The sequence below is a fragment of the Macaca mulatta genome, chromosome 4 (assembly GCF_049350105.2).
Source record: "Macaca mulatta isolate MMU2019108-1 chromosome 4, T2T-MMU8v2.0, whole genome shotgun sequence".
In the NCBI taxonomy this organism is placed as follows: Eukaryota; Metazoa; Chordata; class Mammalia; order Primates; family Cercopithecidae; genus Macaca; species Macaca mulatta.
In genome coordinates, this window is record NC_133409.1 from 95,838,192 (window position 1) to 95,863,422 (window position 25,231).

The 25,231-nt window shown below is 41.8% G+C and overlaps 1 protein-coding gene across 13 annotated transcripts in view; it reads left to right on the forward strand.

The window, feature by feature from the left end:
- Positions 1-25,231, forward strand: part of BACH2 (BTB domain and CNC homolog 2) — a 367,290-nt gene that overhangs the window by 157,162 nt on the left and 184,897 nt on the right. For 3 of the 13 annotated variants that reach the window (XM_015136932.3, XM_077999658.1, XM_077999653.1), the window contains exon 3: positions 24,399-24,526. The exons of the other annotated variants lie outside the window; for them this stretch is intronic. The gene's annotated coding sequence lies outside the window, so the exon portion shown is untranslated. The remainder of the gene's footprint in view (positions 1-24,398; positions 24,527-25,231) is intronic. 13 annotated transcript variants of the gene reach the window in all.

Consider the following 25,231-nt stretch of genomic DNA (forward strand, 5'->3'; position numbering starts at 1 on the left):
TAGCAGCATGATTTATAATCCTTTGGGTATATCCCCAGTAATGGGATGGCTGGGTCAAATGGTATTTCTAGTTCTAGATCCTTGAGGAATCACCACACTGTCTTCCACAATGGTTGAACTAGTTTACAGTCCCACCAACAGTGTAAAAGTGTTCCTATTTCTCTACATCCTCTCCAGCACCTGTTGTTTCCTGACTTTTTAATGATTGCTATTCTAACTGTTGTGAGATGGTATCTCATTGTGATTTTGATTTGCATTTCTCTGATGGCGAGTGATGATGAGCATTTTTTCATGTGTCTGTTGGCTGCATAAATGTCTTCTTTCGAGAAGTGTCTATTCATATCCTTTGCCCACTTTTTGATGGGGTTTTTTCTTGTAAATTTGTTCGAGTTCTTTTAGGTTCTGGATATTAGCCCTTTGTCAGATGAGTAGATTGCAAAAATTTTCTCCCATTCTGTAAGTTGCCTGTTCACTCTGATGGTAGTTTCTTTTCCTGTGCAGAAGCTCTTTCGTTTAATTAGATCCCATTTGTCAATTTTGGCTTTTGTTGCCATTGCTTTTGGTGTTTTAGACATGAAGTCCTTGCCCATGCCTATGTCCTGAATGGTATTGCCTAGGTTTTCTTCTAGGGTTTTTATGGTTTTAGGTCTAACACTTAAGTCTTTAATCCATCTTGAATTAATTTTTGTATAAGGTATAAGGAAGGGATCCAGTTTCAGCTTTCTACATATGGCTAGCCAGTTTTCCCAGCACCATTAATTAAATAGGGAATCCTTTCCTCATTGCTTGTTTTTGTCAGGTTTGTCAAAGATCAGATGGCTGTAGATGTGTGGTATTATTTCTGAGGGCTCTGTTCTGTTCCATTGGTCTAAATCTCTGATTTGGTACCAGTACCATGCTATTTTGGTTACTGTAGCCTTGTAATATAGTTTGAAGTCAGGTAGCATGATGCCTCCAGCTTTATTCTTTTGGCTTAGGATTGACTTGGCAATGCAGGCTGTTTTTTGGTTCCATATGAATTTTAAAGTAGTTTTTTCCAATTCTGTGAAGAAAGTCAGTGGTAGCTTGATGGGCATGTGGCATTGAATCTATAAATTACCTTGGGCAGTATGGCCATTTTCAGATATTGATTCTTCCTATCCATGAGCGTGAAATGTTCTTCCATTTGTTTGTGTCCTCTTTTATTTCACTGAGCAGTGGTTTGTAGTTCTCCTTAAAGAGGTCCTTCACATCCCTTGTAATTTGGATTCCTAGTTATTTTATTCTCTTTGAAGCAATTGTGAATGGGAGTTCACTCATGATTTGGCTCTCTGTCTGTTATTGGTGTATAAGAATGCTTGTGATTTTTGCATATTGATTTTGTATCCTGAGACTTTGGTGAAGTTGCTTATCAGCTTAAGGAGATTTGGGGCTGAGACTGTGACGTTTTCTAAATATACAGTCATGTCATCTGCAAACAGGGACAATTTGACTTCCTCTTTTCCTAATTGAATACCCTTTATTACTTTCTCCTGCCTGATTGCCCTGGCCAGAATTTCCAACACTATGTTGAATAGGAGTGGTGAGAGAGGGCATCCCTGTCTTGTGCCAGTTTTCAAAGGGAATCCTTCCAGTTTTTGCCCATTCAGTATGGTATTGGCTGTGGGTTTGTCATAAATAGTTCTTACTATTTTGAGATGCATCCCATCAATACCGAATTTATTGAGAGTTTTTATCAGGAAGGGCTGTTGGATTTTGTCAAAGGCCTTTTCTGCATCTATTGAGGTAATCCTGTGGTTTTTGTCTTTGGTTCTGTTTATATGCTGGATTACGTTCATTGATTTGCATATGTTGAACCAGCCTTGCATTCCAGGGAAGAAGCCCACTTGATCATGGTGGATAAGCTTTTTGATGTGCTGCTAGATTCGGTTTGCCAGTATTTTACTGAGGATTTTTGCATCAGTGTTCATCAGGGATATTGATCTTAAATTCTCTTTTTTTGTTGTGTCTCTGCCAGGCTTTGGTATCCGGAATCTGATGCTGGTCTCATAAAATGAGTTAGGGAGGATTCTCTCTTTTTTTTTTTTTTTTTTGAGACGGAGTCTCGCTGTGTCGCCCAGGCTGGAGTACAGTGGCCGGATCTCAGCTCACTGCAAGCCCCACCTCCCGGGTTTACGCCATTCTCCTGCCTCAGCCTCCCGAGTAGCTGGGACTACAGGCGCCCGCCACCTCGCCCGGCTAGTTTTTTGTATTTTTTAGTAGAGACGGGGTTTCACCGGGTTTGCCAGGATGGTCTCGATCTCCTGACCTTGTGATCCGCCCGTCTCAGCCTCCCAAAGTGCTGGGATTACAGACTTGAGCCACCGCGCCCGGCCGGATTCTCTCTTTTTCTGTTGATTGGAATAGTTTCAGAAGGAATGATACCAGCTCCTCCTTGTACCTCTGGTAGAGTTCGACTGTGAATCTGTCTGCTCCCGGACTTCTTTTGGTTGGTAGGCTATTAATTATTGCCTCAATTTCAGAGCCTGTTATTGGTCTATTCAAAGATTCAACTTCTTCCTAGTTTAGTCTTGGGAAGGTGTGTGTGTCCAGGAATGTATCCATTTCTTCTAGATTTTCTAGTTTATTTGCATAGAGTTGTTTACAGTATTCTCTGATGGTAGTTTGTATTTCTGTGGGATCTGTGGTGATATCCCCTTTATCATTTTTTATTGCATCTGTTTGATTCTTCTCTCTTTTCTTCTTTATTAGTCTTGCTAGTGGTCTATCCATTTTGTTGATCTTTTCAAAAAAACCAGCTCCTGGATTCATTGATTTTTTTAAAGGATTTTTTTGTATTTCTATCTCCTTTGGTTCTGCTCTGATCTTAGTTATTTCTTGCCTTCTGCTAGCTTTTGAATGTGTTTGCTCTTGCTTCTCTAGTTCTTTTAATTGTGATGTTAGGGTATCAATTTTAGATCTTTCCTGCTTTCTCTTGTGGGCATTTAATGCTACAAATTTCCCTCTACACACTGCTTTAAATGTGTCCCAGAGATTCTGATATGTTATATCTTTGTTCTCATTGGTTTCAAAGAACATCTTTATTTCTGCCTTCATTTCATTATGTACCCAGTAGTCATTCAGGAGCAGGTTGTTCAGTTTCTATGTAGTTGAGTGGTTTTGAGTGAGTTTCTTAATCCTGAGTTCTAGTTTGATTGCATTGTATTCTGAGAGACAGTTTGTTATAATTTCTGTTCTTTTACATTTGCTGAGGAGTGCTTTACTTCCAACTATGTGGTCAATTTTGGAATAAGTGCGATGTGGTGCTGAGAAGAATGTATATTCTGTTGATTTCGGGTGGAGAGTTCTGTAGATGTCTATTAGGTCCACTTGGTGCAGAGCTGAATTCAATTCTTGGATACCCTTGTTAACTTTCATGTCATCTCAAAGCTATTATAGTGATTTTTTTCAATGATTTTTTTTTTCTTTAAGGAGAAGGTTTACGTGGATCCTTTTCCTGCCCACTCTTAGATCTGTCAGTATCCCCCTGCTGGTTTATTTTATTTTTTTTGAGATTGATCTCGCTCTGTCACCCAGGCTGGAGTGCAGTGGCACCATCTCAGCTAACTACAGCCTCTGCCTCCCAGGTTCAAGTGATTCTCCTGCCTCGGCCTAGCAAGTAGGTGGTATTACAGGCCCACACCACCACACACGGCTAATTTTTGTATTTTTAGTAGAGACAGGACTTCACCATGTTGGCCTGACTGGTCTCGAACTCCTGACCTTGGGTGATCCACACACCTTGACCTCCCAAAGTGCTGGGATTATAGGCGTAAGTCACCGTGCCCGGCCTCCCTGCTGGTTTAAATGGACTCTCACTGTCCAGTTCATGTCCCTGTTTCTCCTATTTGTATCTTCGATTAACTCTAGAATGAGCCATTGGTTATGAGAAAACGTATCAGAGAGAGAGACGTACGTGTGTGTGTGTGTGTGTGTGTGTGTGTGTGTGTGTGTGTGTGTGTGTTTTATGACTAGAACAGTCATGATCTCATAGAGTATTAGGGCTGGGAGAATCTGCGAAGTCATTGCCATCACCACTTCTTATGTTTTATTGTTGCAAAGACAGAGTCCCAAAGAGGTAAAATCACTTGCTCTGATCACAGAGTCAATCTAAGCCTAGTCCCACTCAGTTCATCCAGCTGTCCCACACTGCCTGGCTTTGCAAGACAGCAGCCGAATCTTATTAGAAGTCTGGGCATCGAGTCCTCCTTCTTGGTTTAGAATTGTCTTGGAATAAATCATCCTGATTGAGGAGAGCACCAGAGAATTATAGAATCCCACAGGCTTCTCAAAGATAATTCACTTTAAACTGTTCTCCGTAAAAGCCACAAAAAATGTCCAACAAATCATAGAAAAATGAGCTCATGGAGTTAACCACAAACTTGAATAAGAATGTGTTTGTCCAGAGGTAGAAGTATGTAGAAGATGTTTTCAAAAGTGTGGCAAGTAGTAAAAATTGGGAGAAGAAAGAGACTGGAGCCTGGTTTGGTTCTCATTGTTTTTCTGGGAAAGAACGGAGAAACTAGTTAGATCCAATTCTCCTTGCCCCACCCTAATTTTCGATGTTCTCAGAATTTGTTTCTTTGAAGTTCAAGCTAATAGATTTATGGCCTCTTTAAGCAGTTGAAAACCATCACATTACACTCAAACGCACATGTTTTTTCTCATTCCAGCAGAAACATCTGAAAGTTCTGTTTAGGTATTTGCAAAGAACTAGTATGCCTCTCAGACAGCATGTAGTTTAGGCAGAACTGCTCTTGTCTAACGTATTTCATGTGACTTGCAGTGGAGGAATTGTTGAATGAAATGTTAGTGTGAGTATTCCTTAGGTGATATCGTGTCTTGGGTTTAAAAATGGCAGCTGGAGTCAAGACAAGCCTGTCCCTCTTTCTGTCTGTGTCAGGCTTTGCCGTCTGTTCTCTTCCTGGCTTCACTGGAACAGCCATTTTTTTTTTTTTAATGTATGTGCACAGTGCTAGTGTCACAGGATGATGTGACATTCTACCAGGACTGCCTCACTGTCAGGGTAGGTCCAGTGCTCTACAAGTTCCTTTTTGAAATGGGAATCTGGTCTAGGTTTTTGCACATCTATTAGCTCCTACACATACGTCCGAGTCTTTCTCACATGCTAGTTTCCTTGTATACTGTTTCTTTGTAGGATTTTTTTTAAAAAAAAAAAAGAAAAGAAAAATAGTATGGTTTAGTGCTCATTACTGTAGCGGCTGGCTATTATGTTCACATTTGGTGACCACTGCTTTTTGCTGCTCCTGTGGAATTAATTTTTTTGCCTTTTTTCATCTTAATCTGTACAATTTTATGATACACCAGCCCTGGTAATATTAAGTAGCATTTGTAGTTAATCTGTTCATTATTATTAGCTTTGCTTAATTTTGCCAGTGATATCCCCTCTCCTTCCTAACTGTTCCCTATAGCCATTTTCTGCATCACGTTTATAGGGAGAAGGTAAAGAGTGGGCCAGGGGAGGGCGTTTCCGGGTTGCCTTCTATATGTAAGGCATTTTATATATTGAATCCTTACCAAAATAAACATATGAGGTAATAATTATCAGTCCCATTTTGCCAGTGTGACAGCTGAGACTGAGAAGAACTTAAATGATTTGTCAGAGATTCCACAGCTACCACTGCAACTGACAAGGATTTGAAATCAGATCTGACTCCAAAACCAGGCTCTTTCCATACTGTTAAATTCACAAAGCAGCCATCAGTGTTAATAGTCCTATTTGTCCATAATAGAACTGACCCTGAAGTTTATAAAAAGAAGAAGAAGGTCAATTGTGTGGGTATCTCTGGAGGTAAAGAAACGCAGCCTTAGCAGTGAGCAACAACAAAACATGGCGCAGAGTCACAGTGCAGGATTGTGCTCGCGGGACTTGACTGATCACAGGAAGGAGAGCCCTGGTGGATGGGTGATGTCTGAGAAAGGGTAACTGGCCTTGGAGAAGTTCGGGAAGCTTGGGTGAAGTGACAAAAGAGAAAGAAGGAAAGAGGCAGAGCAGTAAAAACAAGGAGCAGCCAAGATAAGAAGTAGGGATGATGTGCTGGCCGTGGTAGAGTTGAGAAACAGCAGTGAAGGTGGCCACAGACCTGGTGGCAGTGGAAAGGGTCAGAGATGATGATGGAGGTTCAGTGTATCATCCACATTTCACCAGCCATGAGACCTGAGTCAGCATATGATGTATGCCCAGTGGATGTCTGGTGAGTGAGGAAATAAGTGGGAGGAGGGCTAATGCAAAGAGAATACAAGGCTCCTAGGAATCTTGATCATAGTAGGGCCTGCTCTTATTAGACAGAGTCTTGCTCTGTTGCCCAGGCTGGAGTGCAGTGGTGTAATCACAGCTCACGGTAGCCTGAACCTCCTGGGCTCCAGCAGTCCTCCTACTCAGCTCTCGAGTGTCTGAGACCACAAGCATGTACCACCATGCCTGGCTACGTTTTTGTGTTTTTAGGTAGAGATAGGGTTTTAGGGTTTTGTCCTGTTGCGTAGGCTGGTCTCAAGGAATCCACCCACCTCAGCCTCCCAAAGTGCTGGGATTACAGGCACAAGCTGCTGCACCCAGCCTCATGCTTTACTTTAAAGGTTGGTTGTGAACAGAGTTCTGATCAATGTCAAACATTCAGTAGAACTTTGGGGAGAAGTGTAGCCGAGGGTTATTGGTGCAGACGCATCATAATCTTCTAAAGTCTTGGTGCAGATTCTCAAAATGTGAGCGATAGATGGCATGGTGTAGGTAACAAGAAGGGAACATTGTATGATGAAGCTAGAGATAAGGTTTTAGTTGGCTGTGTCAGGAGGGAGGACAATGGTAGCAACAAGTAAAGAAAAAGTTTGTAGGATATGAAAACTACTTTGAAGAAGGAAGACAAGGCTGCCTCAGTTTCATTCTCTATTCGGGAAAAAAAAAATGGCTTTAGCATGCTGCCAGGGAGGTGATACTGTTGCACGGTCATCGCTCCATTGGGGGAAGAGAAAAATTAAGGAGGCAACTGAAAATTATTCTAATGTAAATCTCAGGGCCACTGCTAAGGCCTGGATCTGTTCATCCCATGTTTCCTGCCATCTGCTCTGCCTGTATCTGCCATGTAGATCTCAATCACTGTTAAAGACTCAAGGCCTCAGAGACAGGGAGGCATGACCCTCCTAACTAAGTTGATGGGAAGGAATTGCCCCAGTGCTGTCAGACCCTCTCCCACAGAGGCTGCCTGCCCTGACCAAAGCACATGCCAGTTATTTGTGCAAGGCTTCAATTCAACAGAGCGTACCACTCTCCATTTAGACATAAATACCAACTCCTCTAGCAAAGTCCCCCTGCCTTTTGGTCAAGAAGACTGGGCACTGTGAAAAGCCTCACTCTGGAGGCTGCCATTCTGGAGATGGTCACCATTCAGATTATTCTATGCACTGCCTGTTTCTGCTGCATAATTATGCCCATAGGCCCCTGACCACCTGAATTATACATCTTGTAATTCCAGCTCTACCAGGTGCTCCAGGCTACTCCTACCTCACTAACCCCATTGGACCAGGAAGGACTCTTCTCAGCCATCCTTTTGTAAATGTCAGCCTTCATCACTCTTCATGCCTAGATTGATACTACAAGCAGGGCACTGATGTACATCATCAAAATATTTCTATACCATATTACAGAAATATTTCTAAATTAAAATGGATTAAAAGCGAAGTCATGTGTTTGAAGTGTTTGGGGGAAAATGCATTTCTAAAGAGGAATTATTTTCTTTCTTCTTCTCCCTTCCTTACATACTGAATTATATCTCAAAGCCTGAGTTTAAGATTACCTGATTTAATGTAGGTGAGGGCGTTTGGCAGCATTGAAGATATGCTGGCAGCAGATGTACTCAATTCTGGATTTGTTCAGTTCTGGTGTGTGTTCCACCCAGAGGGGCCAGTTACATCTCTGCTGAGTTTACTCTTGCATTTCACTTAGGTTTCCTTCCTGGTTTCTCCTTAGGACATAGACAAAAATAAGTCCTTATTTAATATTATGATTTCTACATGAGTTTTGAAGGAGGAGGAGAAGGACAAAAGATGGGGTGGGCAGAGATAATATAAAAAAGTAGAAAATATAGTCTTCTGGGAGCTGTGATAAATCTAGTTGAAGAGACAAGAAATTAACTGATTTGCATTTGAATAGCCATCAAAGCAGTAAGTGCTATAAAAGAGATCAAAAGGAGGTACTCTACTTATCACCAAGTAAGTGATCCGGATCTGGGCTGCATGTTCTCAGGAATGACCAGCGCTGTCTTCCTGGAGGAGATGTGGCTTAACTGGGTCTTAGAGGGTAGCTAGACAGAAGAAGTGGGCACTTTGGGTGGGAAAAGATGACATGCAAAGACAGGGAGTGGTACACTGCAGGGCTCAAGAAGTGGTTCAGCCAGGCAGAAAGGGGAAATAGGATTGGAAAGACAGGCTGGTACCGAGTTGTTGGGGGCCATGAATACAAGCTGAGTTGTGGACTGCCCTTTTGTAAGCCCAGGAAAACCATTACAGTGGCTTAATGGTGGTGTCCCTGACAGGTTGCTGGGGCACAAACCAGAGGTGGAAGACAAGTGAGAGGTTCTTGTAATGGTGTAGCCACGGTAGGGGTGGGAGGAGGAACCTGCACAAAAATGGTGACTGTAAGTGTAAAGAAACAGAGATGGACTCTGGGCACATATCAAAGGAGTAATCTGTGAGATGTTGGTGAAGACTGAATATGAATATTGGTGGGGCCAGGACAACAGAGGAACCAGAAAGATAAAATCAGAGAAGACCCTGAGGCTCCAAGTCTGGGAGCCTGGAAGTATGATTGGTAGACATAGGAAGGTGGGATGGGTGGCGGTTATGTAACCCAGGCTGGTTCTGATGCTTGGTATATAACCCAGATATAATCAAAGCTGTTTAGGGGGTATGACCAGCCCTGTTGCATGCTGGAAGGATAATGTTCTGCCTTAGGAAGAAATAGATGAAGACCAAGTCAGGTTGTCTTACGTAATACTACATTGCTTGCAAGTAGAAGTCGTAGCCGCTTGGCAGAAGAGCATGGTTTACACTCTTTAGATGAGTCTCTAGGACTTAGATAGCTTCTTCTCTTAACATCTGCCACATTGTTGCATCCGTTTTTAGTGCTACCTGATTCACAGTAGTGTGTGTTTTCATTTACTTTTTATTAGCCAGCAGTGTCTTCTAAATGGAATAAGCCTGGATGTGGTTATGTCCATCATCAGCAAAAGTGGCAGCCTCTTGACCTCCTGGCATGAACACGTCATACTAAGGAGGAGCAGTCTCTGAAGCTCTGTTTCCATTTAATTTAGGAATGCAATCACTTTCGTTGGCTGGCATAACAATAGTGAGCTTAATTTTTTAGCTGTGAGTGAAAGCAGCTTGCCCAGCTTGGCATTCTCTTTGCTGTGGCAGCTGGCCCACTGACCTCATCATTTGGGTTCCCTGTTCTTATAGTGGAACCAGTACCACAAAAGTGAAATGCTGTATTTTCCACAGAGTCACGCTACTTGTGATTGTTTGTTTACAATGACATAATGTCTTAAACTTTAGTTCAACCCTCCCAAAAATGGACATAAATGTGGTGTTTGAAGGGTGAGCTCATGTGTAGAAAAAGAATTGAGAATCGCCATAATAAAGGGTTAGGTTAATGACCGCAGTCTGGCCTTCTGGAGCTTGCCTATCTATTCAGAAGCTTTCGCTGAGATTCAGGCCATTTGAAGCAGGAAGTTTGGTGTCCTGATGGCCGCCCCTGGTTCTCAGCAGTTTGGTGTCTTTGAACTACTTTGGGAGAAGCTACTGCATTTTGGAATTATTACAAAATGAGGAGTCAGCCGCACAAAGGTGACCCTTTTGAAGGCAGCCGGCGGTGTACAAAGGCACAAGTGTAATCACCAACAAGAAAATTGATGCCTCCTACTCTGATTCAGCAGCTGACACAGGCCTTGAAGCAGGCTGTGAGTGTGGAATTTCTGAATTCATTGAAAGTTCATGTTTCTCATCCACATGTCACAGAATTCATCTTCTTGTGTTGTTTTTTAGGGTCAAACTTGACTATTACTAGTAAATGCTTCTGATAACTGGTAAATGCTTCTACTCCCTTTTCCCCAGTGGTCCTCCAGAGAGCCCACGCCTGGATTTGTCAGGTGGGGTAGGTGATACTGATGGGAAACGCAATCTTCCACTCTCAGGAGTGACTCTTCCCACTGAAAGACCATATTAACACTAACAACATCGAAGAGTTTGTGCTTCCCAAAACATTTTGCATGTGTATTACCTTATTCAGTTCTCACAAACAACTCTGTAAAGCAGGTAGTGTCAGATGAATTTTATAGATGGAGAAAACTAAAGTTCACAGATTAACTGCAGGGCTTAAAGCAAAGCAACAAACAGAGCCAGGATTTTAACCAGATCTGTTTGCCTTCAGATTTCATGCTCTTCTAACTTCACCACCTTCGTGTGAGCAAAGCCTCTGCATCTGCAGTTTGGCCTCTAGCTGTCTTAGTATTGCCCCACGGTGAAGCAGGGGGTGCTGGCCTGTACTGGCTATTCACAATCAATGGTTCCTATTCAGATGAAACCACTGGAGGTGGGTAGAAGGCCACGAGCTCCAGACAGCTGGCTTTCAATTCCAGTTCTGCTGTTCTGTTAGCATGATAGCCATAAGCAAGTTATCTAACCTCTTCAAGCCTCAATTTCCACCTTGGTAAATGAGAATACTAAAAGTACTCACGCTCAGTGTCATACTCTACTGGATGAGAACCACATACGTAAAAGCATGTGGTACATATGTTATAGTGCCAGGCAAAAGAGAAAATGATCCTTCGTTGTTAGCTCCTGTGTCAGCATCACCCTAATCAGGTAGGACCAGTGTATCCTACCTCGTGGCTACATTAACACGTGTATCCTAGGCCACCTGTATCCTGGGACACCTGTGTCCTGGGCATGGGCCTATACTGATCTAGGAGACCTCCTCTATCTTGGAGGGCATCTTACAACTTCTCACTGCATCTCATCACACCAGCAGGAATTCCACCAGTCGATGGTGTACTCTAACAAATCCCAAAAGCTGGCCAGGCACCATGGCTCACTCCTGTAATCCCAATACTTTGAGAGGCCAAAGCAGGCAGATCACATGAGGTCAGGGGTTTGAGACCAGCCTGACCAACATGGTGAAACCCCGTCTCCACCAAAAAATACAAAAATTAGCCAGGCACAGTGGTGAGCACCTGTAATCCCAACTACTCGGGAGGCTGAGGCAGGGGAATCGCTTGAACCCAGGAGGTGGAGGTTGCAGTAAGCTGAGATCGCGCCGCTACATTCCAGCCTGGGTAACAGAATGAAACTGTGTCTCAAAAAACAAACAACAACAAAAAAAACTTCTTGAACTGATAAGCAACTTCAGCAAAGTCTCAGGATACAAAATCAGTGTGCAAAAATCACAAGCATTCCTTTACCCCAACAGTAGGCAAGCAGAGAGCCAAATCATGAATGAACTCCCATTCACAATTGCTACAAAGAAAATAAAATACCTAGGAATACAGCTAACAAGGGAAGTGAAGGGTCTCTTCAAGGAGAACTACAAACCACTGCTCAAGGAAGTAAGAGAGGACACAAACAAATGGAAAAACATTCCATCCTCTTTTACACTGTTGGTGGGTCTGTAAACTAGTTCAGCCATTGTGGAAAACAGTGTGGTGATTCCTCAAGGATCTAGAACTAGAAATACCATTTGACCCAGCCATCCCATTACTGGGGATATACCTAAAGGATTATAAGTCATGCTGCTATAAAGACACACATGCACACATATGTTTATTGTGGCACTATTCACAGTAGCAAAGACTTGGAATCAACACAAATGTCCATCAGTGACAGACTGGATTAAGAAAATGTGGCACATACACACCATGGAATACTATGCAGCCATAAAAAAGGATGAGTTCATGTCCTTTGTCGTGACATGGATGCAGCTGGAAACCATCATTCTCAGCAAACTATCGCAAGAACAGAAAACCAAATACCACATGTTCTCACTCATAGGTGGGAATTGAACAATGAGATCACTTGGACACAGGAAGGGGAACATCACACACTGGGTCCTATTGTGGGGAGGGGGTAGGGGAGAAGGATAGCATTAGGAGATATACCTAATGTAAATGACGAGTTAATGGGTGCAGCACACCAACATGGCACATGTATACATATGTAACAAACCTGCATGTTGTGCACATGTACCCTAGAACTTAAAGTATAACAATTTAAAAAAAATTTTTTTTAATTCCATCCTCATGAATAGGAAGAATCAGTATCATGAAAATGGCCACACATTCTGCACACATACCCCAGAACTTAAAGTATAAAAAAAAAAAAAAACCCACATGGACACAGAGAGGGGAACAACACACAGCATGGCCTGTTGGGAGGTCAGGGGAGGGAACTTAGAGGACGTGTCAATAGGTGCAGCAAACCACCATGGCATGCATACACCTATATTAGCAAACCTGCACATTATGCACATGACCCTGTTTTTTAGAAGAAAAAGAAATATGTGACAGAGAAGTAGGAAACCACTTTAGTGAAGTTTTTAGGGCTCCAGTAGTCTGGGACAATGGTCCTAAAACTATTTGATATCCAGAACCCTTTATAGATTGTTTTTTTTTCTTGAGACAGAGTCTCGCTCTGCCACCAAGCTAGAGTACAGTGGCACGATCTCGGCTCACTGCAACCTCCACCCCCCAGGTTCAAGCGATTCTCCTGCCTCAGCCTCCCAAGTAGCTGGAACTACAGGCGCCCACCATCACACCCAGCTAATTTTTGTATTTTTAGTAGAGACAGGGTTTCACCATGTTGGCCAGGATGGTCTCAATCTCTTTACCTCGTGATCCACCCGTCTCGGCCTCCCAAAGTGCTGGGATTCCAGGCATGAGCTACTGCGCCCGGCCTATAGACTCTTAAAGTTGTTGATGATACTGAAAAACTTGTGTGTGTGTGGATTTAGCTATTAATGTTAACCACCAAACAAATTAAACCTGAGGGGAAAGAAATCCCCAAAGCCTAGTAGGATGAATACCTTAAATTGTCAGTCATTTGCATCTTGATATGGATTCTTTCCTCCACTTCCTTCCCAAGACCAAAAGAAAGGAGAGTTTGGTGCTGAGGAGGAATGAGAGGGAAGGAGAGGCATAGGCCAGGACAGGGTAAGGGGCAAAGCCAGAAGAGCTCTTTGGGCACCTGTGGACCATGGCTGGGGACATGGAGATGGGGGCATAAGGGAAAAGTGCATGGGAAGGCAGTGAATCCTGGCCCACAGTTTTCCTTGGGGTTAGCTCCATGCAAACCTTACTTTCAAAAGATACTTACATATCGCCATCTAAAGAAAGTTCTTGCACTGCGTAGTTTTTACACAAGTAGCTACTTGTGATTGCCAGAAGCACCTTTAAAGTGTCAGTGGTCTTCATTTTTCAAGTCCCATGACTTCTCAGTGAGGACGCTGCTCAGCAGGAACTGTTCAAACACAACAGCCTCATGCCACAGCAGATCGCTGAGCTGAGCCAGAGTCTGTACAACATCTTCGAGATGAGGCCACATACTGGCTGTCCCACCTGGCTTCTTTTTTAACTCTAATCATCTCAGATAACTTGAGATAATTAAATCACACTGCATTCTTTCTGATTTTTTAATGTAAATCATTTCTGAGCAAGAAAGTCACATCTTCCCAGCCTCCCAAAGCCATTGTAAGTGCAGGGTTATTGTTTCGTAAAGGAAGAGGAAGGTGAATGATTTGTGTCTCAGAAAGCTGTTATCCTGGCATCTCCTTTTCTGCCGAGGTGGTATAATGAGCAGCTCTACCCCACTTCCCACCATGGTGCCTGAGGCTTGCCCTAGAGGGAAATGCTCTTAAAGGAAAAACCACCAGCAAGGCCAGTTGTAACAGAGACTGGGGGAGAGGCTCGCAGCCTTGCTTCACCTCAAAAAGGGAGGGGGGGGTTCCACGTCTTCTCACACCTGCAGCCATCAACCCCGGAGCGGGGAATCCTTACCTGCAGGGTGGCATTTACAATCTCAGACGCATTTCACAGTCTCTCCTTTGAGCAACTTCAGTGTGTATGGGCTGGAAAAGAGAAAAAGTGTGTTACTTTTTTTTATGCAACAACGTATAACTGTGTCAACACATAAGACAGTCTGTCAAAGCTTTCTGCTGGTGTTGCTGCTGTGAATTAATTTTGAGCGTCACTTGTGAGCAGTAAACACTTTTGCAGTGTGAACAACTCTTTTGTACAGTAGGAGTTGTCGACAGCTTGCCATCCCCCCTTTAAGGGAGGAAGGAAACAGAGGCTGCCTCCTCCCTGACAAGTTAAGTTGGCTGGAGTAGGAGGAGCAGAAATTTGTGGCGCTCCCATTTTGCAGTTTTATCTTTTCTTTTGACCACTCGGCTGTTAGATTTTCAGTGAGACTGGAGAATAAACGTAGTGTGTAGAATTAAGAATCTGACTAAGCCACTGGGCATTTGACCACTTCTTGCTGTTTTAGAATTTGTTCTAGAATGTATGGTCTACGTCACTTTTGCCCTTAAATTTGTTAGAGATATCACCGTAAAGAGCAAGATGCAAACACAACACGTCTGCCAAACACTGACTAGAGAGAAACGCTTCTCAGTGTTTCACATTTTATTGCTGTTATGTTGAATATTTAATTGAACTTTATTTACACAGTTAAAACATAATCACTTCACTAGGGTTGACACTTCGTGTAGCTCTATGTTCATGTTCACTCTTTTGTTTCTTTTTATTTAAAGGTCTTGGTTCCTTCTTCCCTCTTCATCCCGTAACCAAATATTGAAGTCTACAATTCTCTGTAACTGTGACAGACCCAAAGCTTTCTCTTCTGCCCATGCTGCATCTGACAGTAGCACTGAGAGCATTGTATGACACTGTAGCAGCAAGCTTCCTTGACTCTGACCCACATTTTTGAGATGTGTTCTTGAGTCCCCATCCCTTTCAAACCTGTTAAGAATCTATTGTTCCCATTCTAGCAGCTACTGAAATATGTTTTACCATGCACATTCCTTAAGGTATATGTGCTTCGTGTGTTTATATAGAACCTATTCTATAAAGTCATGCTTCTCCTTTTGTCCTAAAATTCCTTCCTTCGGGTTTTGTAATGGGACCCGCTTGTTCTAACATCCTGAAACGTGTTGATTAAAGACCTTGTTCCACCTGTTCATATCCCACAGATCGCAGCGTGGAGCCTAGAGACTTTCTCTCTCCACGCTTTCCTCTGTTTCCCTGCAGCCGGCCCTCCTGGCCACCTGGCGTAGTGCTCTTGCTGTGTGCTGTATGCAGAGGATGGTCTGCAAATGAGGATGACTGATTAGTCTCAATTCACAAATAAAGCAGCAACTAGAGGGTGGCAGGGGTGGATGAGGTGGGTTTTCACCCATTTGGCATCATCTTATGGGTTGAAAGAGTTCCAGGGGCCCTGTGAGAAGACCCCTGCCACTTGTTGAGAAGTTGAGTGCGCTGGGTGTTGAGCCCAAGGTGGGTGCCTCTGTGACAAAGCAGGCCTGAGGTCACCCTGGGGGTGTGAGGGATGCATGTGCCCTGTGGAATGGGCATGGTTTGCACATGCTACTGAAGTCAACCGGTACACAGCATCTGACCCCACCCCCATTTTTTCCTATTGGTTCTGAGCAGAGAAGCAGTTTTACACCCAGTGAAAAGGATACAACTGTTCTTTTTCCTAAGATGTGAACATTTGGAGAGGATTGGTCTTTTTCAGAGGCAAACGTGCTGTTTCTCTTGCCTACCTGGGAGAGTGGTTAACTCACCCCATTCCTGATGGTAGAGGGGAATCCATATCAAGATAACCTTCAAAGGGTTAACCAAGAAGGTTTTTAAAATGGAAATCATCATGAAATGTATGTAACATGAAAGGCAAATGCAAAATGCTTAAATGACAGGTGGCATCATTTGAAAAGGATGTGGGTGCTGATCCCAGAGCTGTGATCATACACAGCTGCATTAATTTGCCTAATCACTGGATTGCTGTAACCAGTATCTATAAATAAACACACCAACTAATCTTTTGATTATCCTTTTTTATGGCACATTTTCTTCTCCCTTCCTTTTTTTTTCTTCTTCATGTCTTTTCATTGTGATTAAACCATATTCCTAAACTCTGTAATTCCACAGATTCTTTTATAACTGTTAAGCAACCAAAATAACTTTGGACAGTTCACAAAATGAGAAATACAGATGGCCGATAAATGTATGAGAAGCTTTTTTATTGCTTTTAGAAAAATGCAAGGAAAAAAAATCAATGAATTGTCATTTTTAAGTATCAGATAGGCAAAGGTTAAAATTATTAGAAAAACTCCAGTGTTGGCAAGAGTGTGAGGAAACAAGCATTTGTGTGTAGGGTCACTGGGCATGCATCCTGGCGTTCTGGCGTTAGGTATCAAAATGATCTGTGTGCATAACATTGCACACTGGTTGACTTCTAGGGATTTACCCAAAAATAATAGTGACAAAACAGGAAGATACTTTCTCAAGGATTTTTAGGTGGGCATTGTTTACAATGGTGGGAAAAATGGGAAACTAGAAATGATCATCAAATGAGAGCTCATGAAGTAAAGTCTGATACATAAAGGAATACCGTGTATGTATTAAGAAAGATCATAAGATCTGTATTTATTACCAAGGACAGAGGTTGCAATACATTGCAGTGTGGAAAACGCAAGTTACAAAACAAGGGTATAATATGTTTGCAGTTTTAGTACATCCTGCTGGGTCAGGGCCCGACATTCTGAATTGTTAACAATTTCCTTAGTGTTGTCAGTGCTGCTGGTCTGTGGACCACACTTTGAGTGGCAGGTTAAAGTGTACACAGACATCTCTGTGTGAATAAACACTTGGAAATACACATGGAAGGTTTCCCGAGATGGTGAATCTGGATGATATTTACTTTTGTCTTTGTGCTTTTCTGTATTGTTTAATACTTTATAATGCATCTGTATCCAGCTTTACATAAACAATAAAGCTGGGTTTTAAATAATAAATAGCCTGTTGGACACATGTTTTTTTAAAAGTTGACTTCAAATCTACTTCTCAAACATTGTAAGGGGGAGGGAGCAGACAACCTGGGCCCATCTTTTATTTTTATTTTTATTTTTTTTATTTTTTATTTTTTTTTGAGACGGAGTCTCTCTCTGTCACCCAGGCTGGAGTACAGTGGCGCAATCTCGGCTGACTGCAGGCTCCACCTCCCGGGTTCACGCCATTCTCCTGCCTCAGCCTCCCAAGTAGCTGGGACTACAGGCGCCCGCCACCTTGCCCGGCTAATTTTTTGTATCTTTAGTAGAGATGGGGTTTCACCGTGTTAGCCAGGATGGTCTCGATCTCCTGACCTTGTGATCCACCCGCCTCAGCCTCCCAAAGTGCTGGGATTACAGGCGTGAGCCACCGCGCCTGGCCCATTTTTAAGGATGGGAGATCATTAGAATCACATGAGAGACTTTGAAAAACACAGATTCTCCAACCTGACCCCCAGAAATTCTGACTCAGCCACCCTTAAGTGGAGACATCAGTTTTTGACAAAAGTTCCCCTGGCGACTCTGACTCACACTAGGTCTGGCCCCATGCAGCCAGCGGGTGCCTTCATCAGTTTTGGGGCCCAGGCCTGCATTCGGAGGAGAGTCGCACTCTCCCTCTTGCTCTCCTCAGAATCATAGTGCTTTGGGGCATCAGGAGGCGATCTTGATGTTCTCACGTAAGATTTCTATTTCCAACAGAAATTTCTTTGAAGTTTTTCCCCCAGTCTCCTTATAAGCTGTCCTAGCCTTCAGTGTTTGTATCCTAGGTCTGCTTAACAAATTATCACAAACTGGGCGATTTAAAACAATGTTTATTCTCTCACAGTTCTGGTGGCTGGAAGTCCAAAATCAAGGTGTTGCAGGACCACACTTCCTCCAAAGGCTTCAGGGCAAAATCCTCCCTTGCCTGTCCCAGCTTCTGGGGCAGCTCCAGGGATGTCCTCAGCTCATGGCTGAACTACTCCAATCTCTGCCTCCACCTTCACATGACCTTCTCCTCTGTCTTCTCTTCTGTGTCTTCTAAGGACACCTCCCTTGGATTTAGGGTCCACTCAGGTAATCCAGGATGATTTCATCTCAAGATTCTCAACTTCATTACATCTGCAAAGGTCCTTTTTCCATATAAAGTTTCATTTCCAGGTTCTAGAAGTTAGGACGCCTATATTGTTGGGGACCTCAATTCAACCCCCTACACCTTCTAAACTATTCAGCAACAGTTTTGAAGTTAAGCAAAACATTCTAGATTTACCATTTTATTTTTCTCTGCCATTAAGTTCTCGAGTTTTATGTCTCTTCTTTATGTGTAACTATAGGAAGGTCTCCCATGAAAAAAATAGAACCATTGCCATGGGAAGTCAGTACCTACTCTAGCAATGTGTCTGCCCCGTGAAGCTCAGTCTTCTGTCCTGGTGGGTCTCCCTCTTGTCAAGCAGTTTTCTCAGCCATCAGAGGGGCTGGGAGAGCCAGGCCTCACCAACACTTTCTCTGAACACGTTCCCACTTCTTGCCTGTGCTCTTCTTTGCCCAGGCTCTCCTAGGATGCAGAAATCAAGGAGGTGTTTGCTGAGGAATAAAACTAATCTCTCAGTAGAAATTTAAGAAAAAGGTCATCATAAGTCTATTATTGATTGTGTTCAGTTGGACTTTGAACAAATTTGGGGCCACTTTCCCCACCCCAGCCCTCAAGGAGAAAGAGAAAGGAAAAGACTAAAATGAGTGTGGCCATGTATCCCAGATTACTGCCTTCAAGAAGTCCTTTCCTGTAAACCGTTTTTTGATTGTTCTTGTTCTGGTAAGGGAGGGAGAACTGGGTTTGATACTGAGACTGCCACAAGTCTGTCTCTTTTTTTGTGTTTTACTGACTCGATCCTTGCTTCATGCTACAGATTTCTCACAGTGGGTATTTTTAGTTGAGGAGGAGGTTTCTCAAAAATGCTTTGCCGATGTCTGGTCATGCACAACCCTTGGGCATCCCCAGTGAAGTGCTTTGAGTCATGGCCCCTTAAAGTCCCAAGCAGAGAGGATGTGCATTTGGCCCATGGTGTGCTTTGCCTGGACATGTGTCATTTCCCAAAATATACAGGAGGAGAACCAGATTAGTAAAAGGAAACCTTGTCACACATGGTAGGGTTCTGCTGCCCCAGAATCAACCTTTACAACTGGAAAGGTTCAGCCTTTCTTACTTGGAGGGGTCATATTCATTGGCCTGCAGTTAAAACAGTCTTACTAATAGATAGGTAGCCTCACACCAGAAATGGGGGGCAAAAGGCAGAATTACTAAACATTTAAGCAACACGTGAGTAAAAATATTTGGCCTCTTTTTTTCTTTGTTTAAAATATGCAAAGGCAGCTGAGCACAGTGACTCACGCATGTAATCCCAGCACTTTGGGAGGCCGAGGTGGGTGAATTACCTGAGGTCAGGAGTTCGAGACCAGCCTGACCAACATGGTGAAACCCTGTCTCTACTAAAAATACAAAAAAATTAGCTGGGCGTGGTGGCGGACGCCTGTAATCCCAGCTACTCGGGAGGCTAAGGCTGGAGAATTGTTTGAGCCTGGGAGGTAGAGGTTGCAGTGAGCCAAGATTGTGCCACTGCACTCCAGCCTGGGCGTGGCAGAGTGAGATTTGTCTCAAAAAATAATAAATAAATAAATAAATAAATAAATAAATAAACAAATAAATAAATAAATAAAATGCAAAGGCTTTTTGCTCCAAAATAGCTGAAATTTAGATATATATCTTTTTATTAAAATAATGTTATTATTTAAAGAAGCAAGTAGTAACCATTAAGATAAGTTAGAAAATTTTAAAAATCAGAAGAAGCAGCAAGAAGGAACCCTATCTACCTAGAGCTTCCCAGGGTTACAGGCTGGTTGCAGAGTCAGAGCCCTCTTATCTAACCTGACTGGGACTGGATGTTTTCTCGTTAGTTGAAAAATCAGTTAAACAGTGAATCATTTTTTTAAAAGATACTACATAGCCTCAATCACGTATTTAATCTAAAGTCGTAAATGAACAGTGATTTGCCAATCTTTTGATGTGGGCCCAAGGCCTTTTCTTGGAGTTTGGGTCTGCTGATTGGAATTTCATGTAATCTTTCATGCACATTATTGCATGATTTCCATTTTTAGTCTTTTTAAGTGAGGAATTTTTTAAGACACTTGCAACACAGTCTGACTGCAAAGTCATTTTAAATTTTTATTATTTCCCCAATCTTTCACAGTTGTCTCAATCATATCTAATTCAATGGCAGATTTCCTCTAGTGACTTACTTTCATTTCTTTGATTTTACTAAATTTTCATACAAATAACTTTATTTTCACACTCATATTTCATGGGCCAACATAATATTTAATTTCTGTAATTACAAAGCAAGTACAGCTGGCATTAACAGTTTATGCAGAGAGAGCTAATGTGCTCCAGCATACCAGAGAGAACATTCAATATTCATTTGACCACAGTATTGGTCAGTGTATTTTATACAGGGGATGGAGGATGCTGATTGATCCATCCAGTTGATTAGGGCCCATTGGTTAAAAGACTTTCTGTTGGATAGTTTCTGAACTCCTCCCAAAAATTCATCAGTAAAAACCCGTTCAAAAAGCAGGCAGCCTTCAGATGATTTGAAGGGTTCTGCCAAACATAGGGACCCACTTGGCAAATTAAGATCCATGACAAGACTCAAGATATTTGAAGGAGGCTTATGGTTATGCAAATATTTGGCTTCCTCTGAAGGGCCACTAAACATATCAATGAAGATGTTTGTGAACTAGGCAAACTTTGCTTTGATAACCTTGTACTTAATTGATTTTCCTAATGGTTTATTTTAATAAAGTAGGGTTTTTTTATTTCAAATGTGTTTAACACATTATTAAATGCCCGCAGAGTTTGGTACCTGCTGAAGTAGAGAAAGCAGGTGTTCTACTCATGTTCTATGGATAAAGAAACGAAGTCAAAGACGTTTCATCCCATGAGAGTAGTGACCATCATGGACCTCTTCTTGTGATGTTTGATTTAAACTTCTCAACTCTATGGTCCTCTCCCCATTTTTAGGGTGCTGGTGAGGCCTTAAAGAATAAGCTTTGTGAGGGATATGTCTGTCTTGTTCATTGATGTCCCCAGCAGCTGGCATGAACAGGTAAATGAATGAATGAGACCAGTCACACTGCTAGCAAGAGCCAAAGTCGGGGTGAGAGCCAGGTCTTCTGACTCTTGATCCTGTGTCTTTCTAGTACATCAAAATCTCCTAGTCCTTTGCTGGCTTTTCTGGGTCCTTAATGTTCCCCTGACCTGAGCAACACCCATTGTCTAGTCACAGATTGCGAAAACACAAACCAAGAGCAACTCCCTGATTTTGACAGATTTGTTGTTTTTGAGCTTCAGAATTATCTGGCAATGTCCCAGTCAGCAAATTTTTTTTTCAAAGTGGATGAACATTGTGTTTTAAGAGATTGTTTTTACTAGTAACTAAGAACTTCTAAATATTTGTTTTATTTAAAATATTTTTACCCCCTAAGAATCTTCAGTAAATGTTAATTATATCCTTTCAACAACTTTTGCAGTTATTGGGTAATATTAAATCCTGATATTTTTCAATAAATAATTGCTTTTTCATCTGCTGGGTAACAGTATATATTTTTAGAAGGTTGTTTCTGCAGCTGTTCAGCTATTCTGTATATTCAAATTTCAGGCTTTTCAGTTTAAATTGATAGCTCAGTAAACTGACACCGCAAATCAAGTAGAAGATTGAAGATAAGCATTTCTCTATAATGTATAGGGTATTTTAAATAATGCATTTTTGGACATTATATTAGTGTGTGTTTAAGTTGATTTTGGTATACGTGAATTACTCTCATTTATGTTCCTCATTAAGTCTTCATATTATAGTCGTTGATTGAAACTAACATAATTAGGTAAAGACAGAGCTGGGCCCACAGGAGACCCTGGAAGAGTCATGACTGAATCATCATTTTGAAATGTAGCCACATGGGCATGACAGGTATAAATACAAACAGTTCCTACAACATGTAGATAAAAGTTCCCAAATGTCATAGGCACATGGAAGCTTGCAAGTGCCACCTAAAGACTTGCATATAAATAAAGTCTGCATTTTATATGATGTCATGTCACATGTTTGTGCAAAGGAAGATGGATGATAAAATGTAATATTTAATTTAGGTAAAATACTCTGAACATTTGCTATATACTTGAGACTGGGCTCAAATTTTACTTTATATGTATTGTCTCCTTTAATCTTCGTAAAAATCTTGTTTGGTAAGTACTATTATCTCCATTTTATGGTATTGGGTTTAAAGGAGGTAAGGAACATTTTCTAGATCTAGGTAGTGAATGGCAGAGCTTAGAACCAAACCCAGGTCTGGTTAGGCGCCCGCTCCCACGCCTTAATGACTGGAACTGGACTGTGCTGCCACCTTCTTGGATAACTGCAAATAACAAATGTTCCTTTGTTTATTCCACTTTGACATCAGATACTTACAGTGACCCTGTTGGCTTAATATGGTCCACTTTTCTTAAGAGCGCATCTTGGTCTTTCCATGACCAAGGCATTTTCCTTAATCAAATGCATGTCTCTTGGATTACTGAGACAATATGAACATTAACAAGTAAATTCTAATTCATGAGTATTGATCATTGATATGCCTGCATTAACAAGAGGTACATACAGATACAACAAAATTATTTATCAAAACTCTTACCAGCTGTGAGACTGGATCTTTGAAAGGAATAAACCCTCCCAGTGAGACTAGTGATGTACTTAGATGCAATAAAGTGGGCTTCCAGAGAGCTGTTTTAATCACTGGAGAGCAACTTTTTTTCCTAACTTGCAATCCATCTGCTTAAAAGGGATATTTACTTGTGGTATATCATGATCCTTTGATCCTGTTTGTATTATCCATAGAGCAGAAAAAGCTAGTCAGTAACAAAGAGAAGTCAGCTGTGTGAAGCTACTGTCCCTGTTCCCTTAGTATGAATAATAGATGGTTCCCCTTCAGATTTCTTGGTTAGTATGACATTCCTGAAGGATGTCCATAGGAGATGGCTTTGCTTTAAAGCTTATTACCTTAAATTTTAATTGCTTTTGGAACTTCGACTTTAAGAAACTTTACATTCTCTATTAGACTTAAGTGTCTTTAACATAGCCACATAAATGAAACTACAGTGAATCATACAAGAAAATATTATAGTCAATAAACACTGCAGAATACTTTATAACTTAGATGCTTGTAAATATGGGATGAAGTAGAAAATAGTGAAAGCAGAGAAGGTGGAAAAGACTTTAGAGGAAAAGGGCCTAAACTTAGGTAAAGTAAAGTTTATTCTTGCTTGGTATAAAAAACACAAAATAATGGAGAAATGTATATTGATCCAAAACATAAGTAAAGGCTACACAAGAATGCTGAAAATTAAGCACAGGAACAAGGAAGAATCAAAGACATTAAAGAAAAAAGAAAAAAGAAAAGCTAACCACATATACACTCTCTAGAATTACCTGTTTTGTCATTGATGGGATTCATGGATTAGTTCCTTTGTTCATAATTCCGTAATTATTTTTGAGCACCTGTTGTGTCTTAGGTAGCAGTCTAGGTGCCAGGACTCAGTGATGCACAGGGGAGCAGAGTCCTTGCTCTTAAGCAGCTTACAGTTGAGTGGAGGAGGCTATAAATGAGCATTCATCATAGGAATGACTAAGGCTGTGATTGCAGAAGTATAGGATGCTATAGAACTACCAAAAAAAAAAAAAAAAAGTCAACCTAACAGTAAAGAAGTAAACAAGACAGGGAGAGTCAGAAAGGTTCTGAGGGGAAGTGCTCTCTAATCTTACACCTAAAGGATGAGTTAGCCAAGGAGAGGGGAGAGGGAAGGAATGAGCCTGTCAATCCCAGATGAGAAAAGAATTGAAATTCAGGATGGCTGGAGCAGAGAGCAGGGTAGGAGGAGTGTTGAAAGATGAAGCTGTAGAGGGAGCAGCGTCCTACTCATAAACAGCCTTGGAAGCCGTATTTGAGCTTCTTCCCAAGATCGGTGGGATGAAGGGAAGTGACATGATCAGATTTCCATGTTGAAAGATTATGGAGCGTGCTGGGCGCATGCGCCGTGAGAAGTGGGCCGGAGAGAGGAGAAACACCCAACCCTTAGTTCTTTCTTCTGAACAATGGCTGAATTCATAGACAGTACTTCAAGTTATTGTGGGAAATGTTATTCATCTTTGCCAGAAGAAGAAGGAGCAACCCATGTCTGTCATTTTCACAGAGGGAAGTTGAAGCTGCACATGTGCTTGGACATAGGGAATGATCAGAGAAAAGACTGAAAAAAGACATCCCTTGGTGCTCGAGGCATCTATCAAATATCAAAGCCTGCTCCAGAGGCATCCCAGCCTGGTGAGAACACCTCTACATAGAAGTATATCCAGGGACCTATCCTGTCACTGTAGGTGCAAATTACTTAACCAAGAAGACTTATGTGGTAGCAGTTGCTTCTAGACAGTGTGGACCTGGTCTTCCCCATATGGTATTGACCATCACTGCCATCACATCACCTTGTTTTAAGAGCTAGAATAAAGCCACTGCATGATTCTCTTTTTTTAAATTTTTATTTTAGTTTTGGGGGTAAATGTGAAGGTTTGTTACGTAGATAAACATGTGTCACAGCGACTTGTTGTACATGTTATTACATCACCCAGTTATGCTCCTCTCCCTCCTGCCCTCCTTCCTCAAGTAGACCCCAGTGTCCATTGTTTCTTTCTTTGTGTTCATAAATTCTTATCATTTAGCTCCCACTTATAAGTGAGAACATGTTATATTTGGTTTTCTGTTCCTGCATAAGTTTGCTAAGGGTGATAGCGTCCAGCGCCATTCATGTTCCTGCCAAAGACATGCTCTTGTTCTTTTTTATGGCTGCATAATATTCCATGGTGTATATGTACCACATTTTCTTTATCCAGTCTGTCATTGGTGGGCATTTAGGTTGATTCCATGTCTTTGCTATTGTGAACAGTACTGCAGTGAACATTTGCATGCGTGTGTCTTTATGGGAGAATGCTCTATAATCCCATTAATGGGATTGCTGGATCGAATGGTAATTCT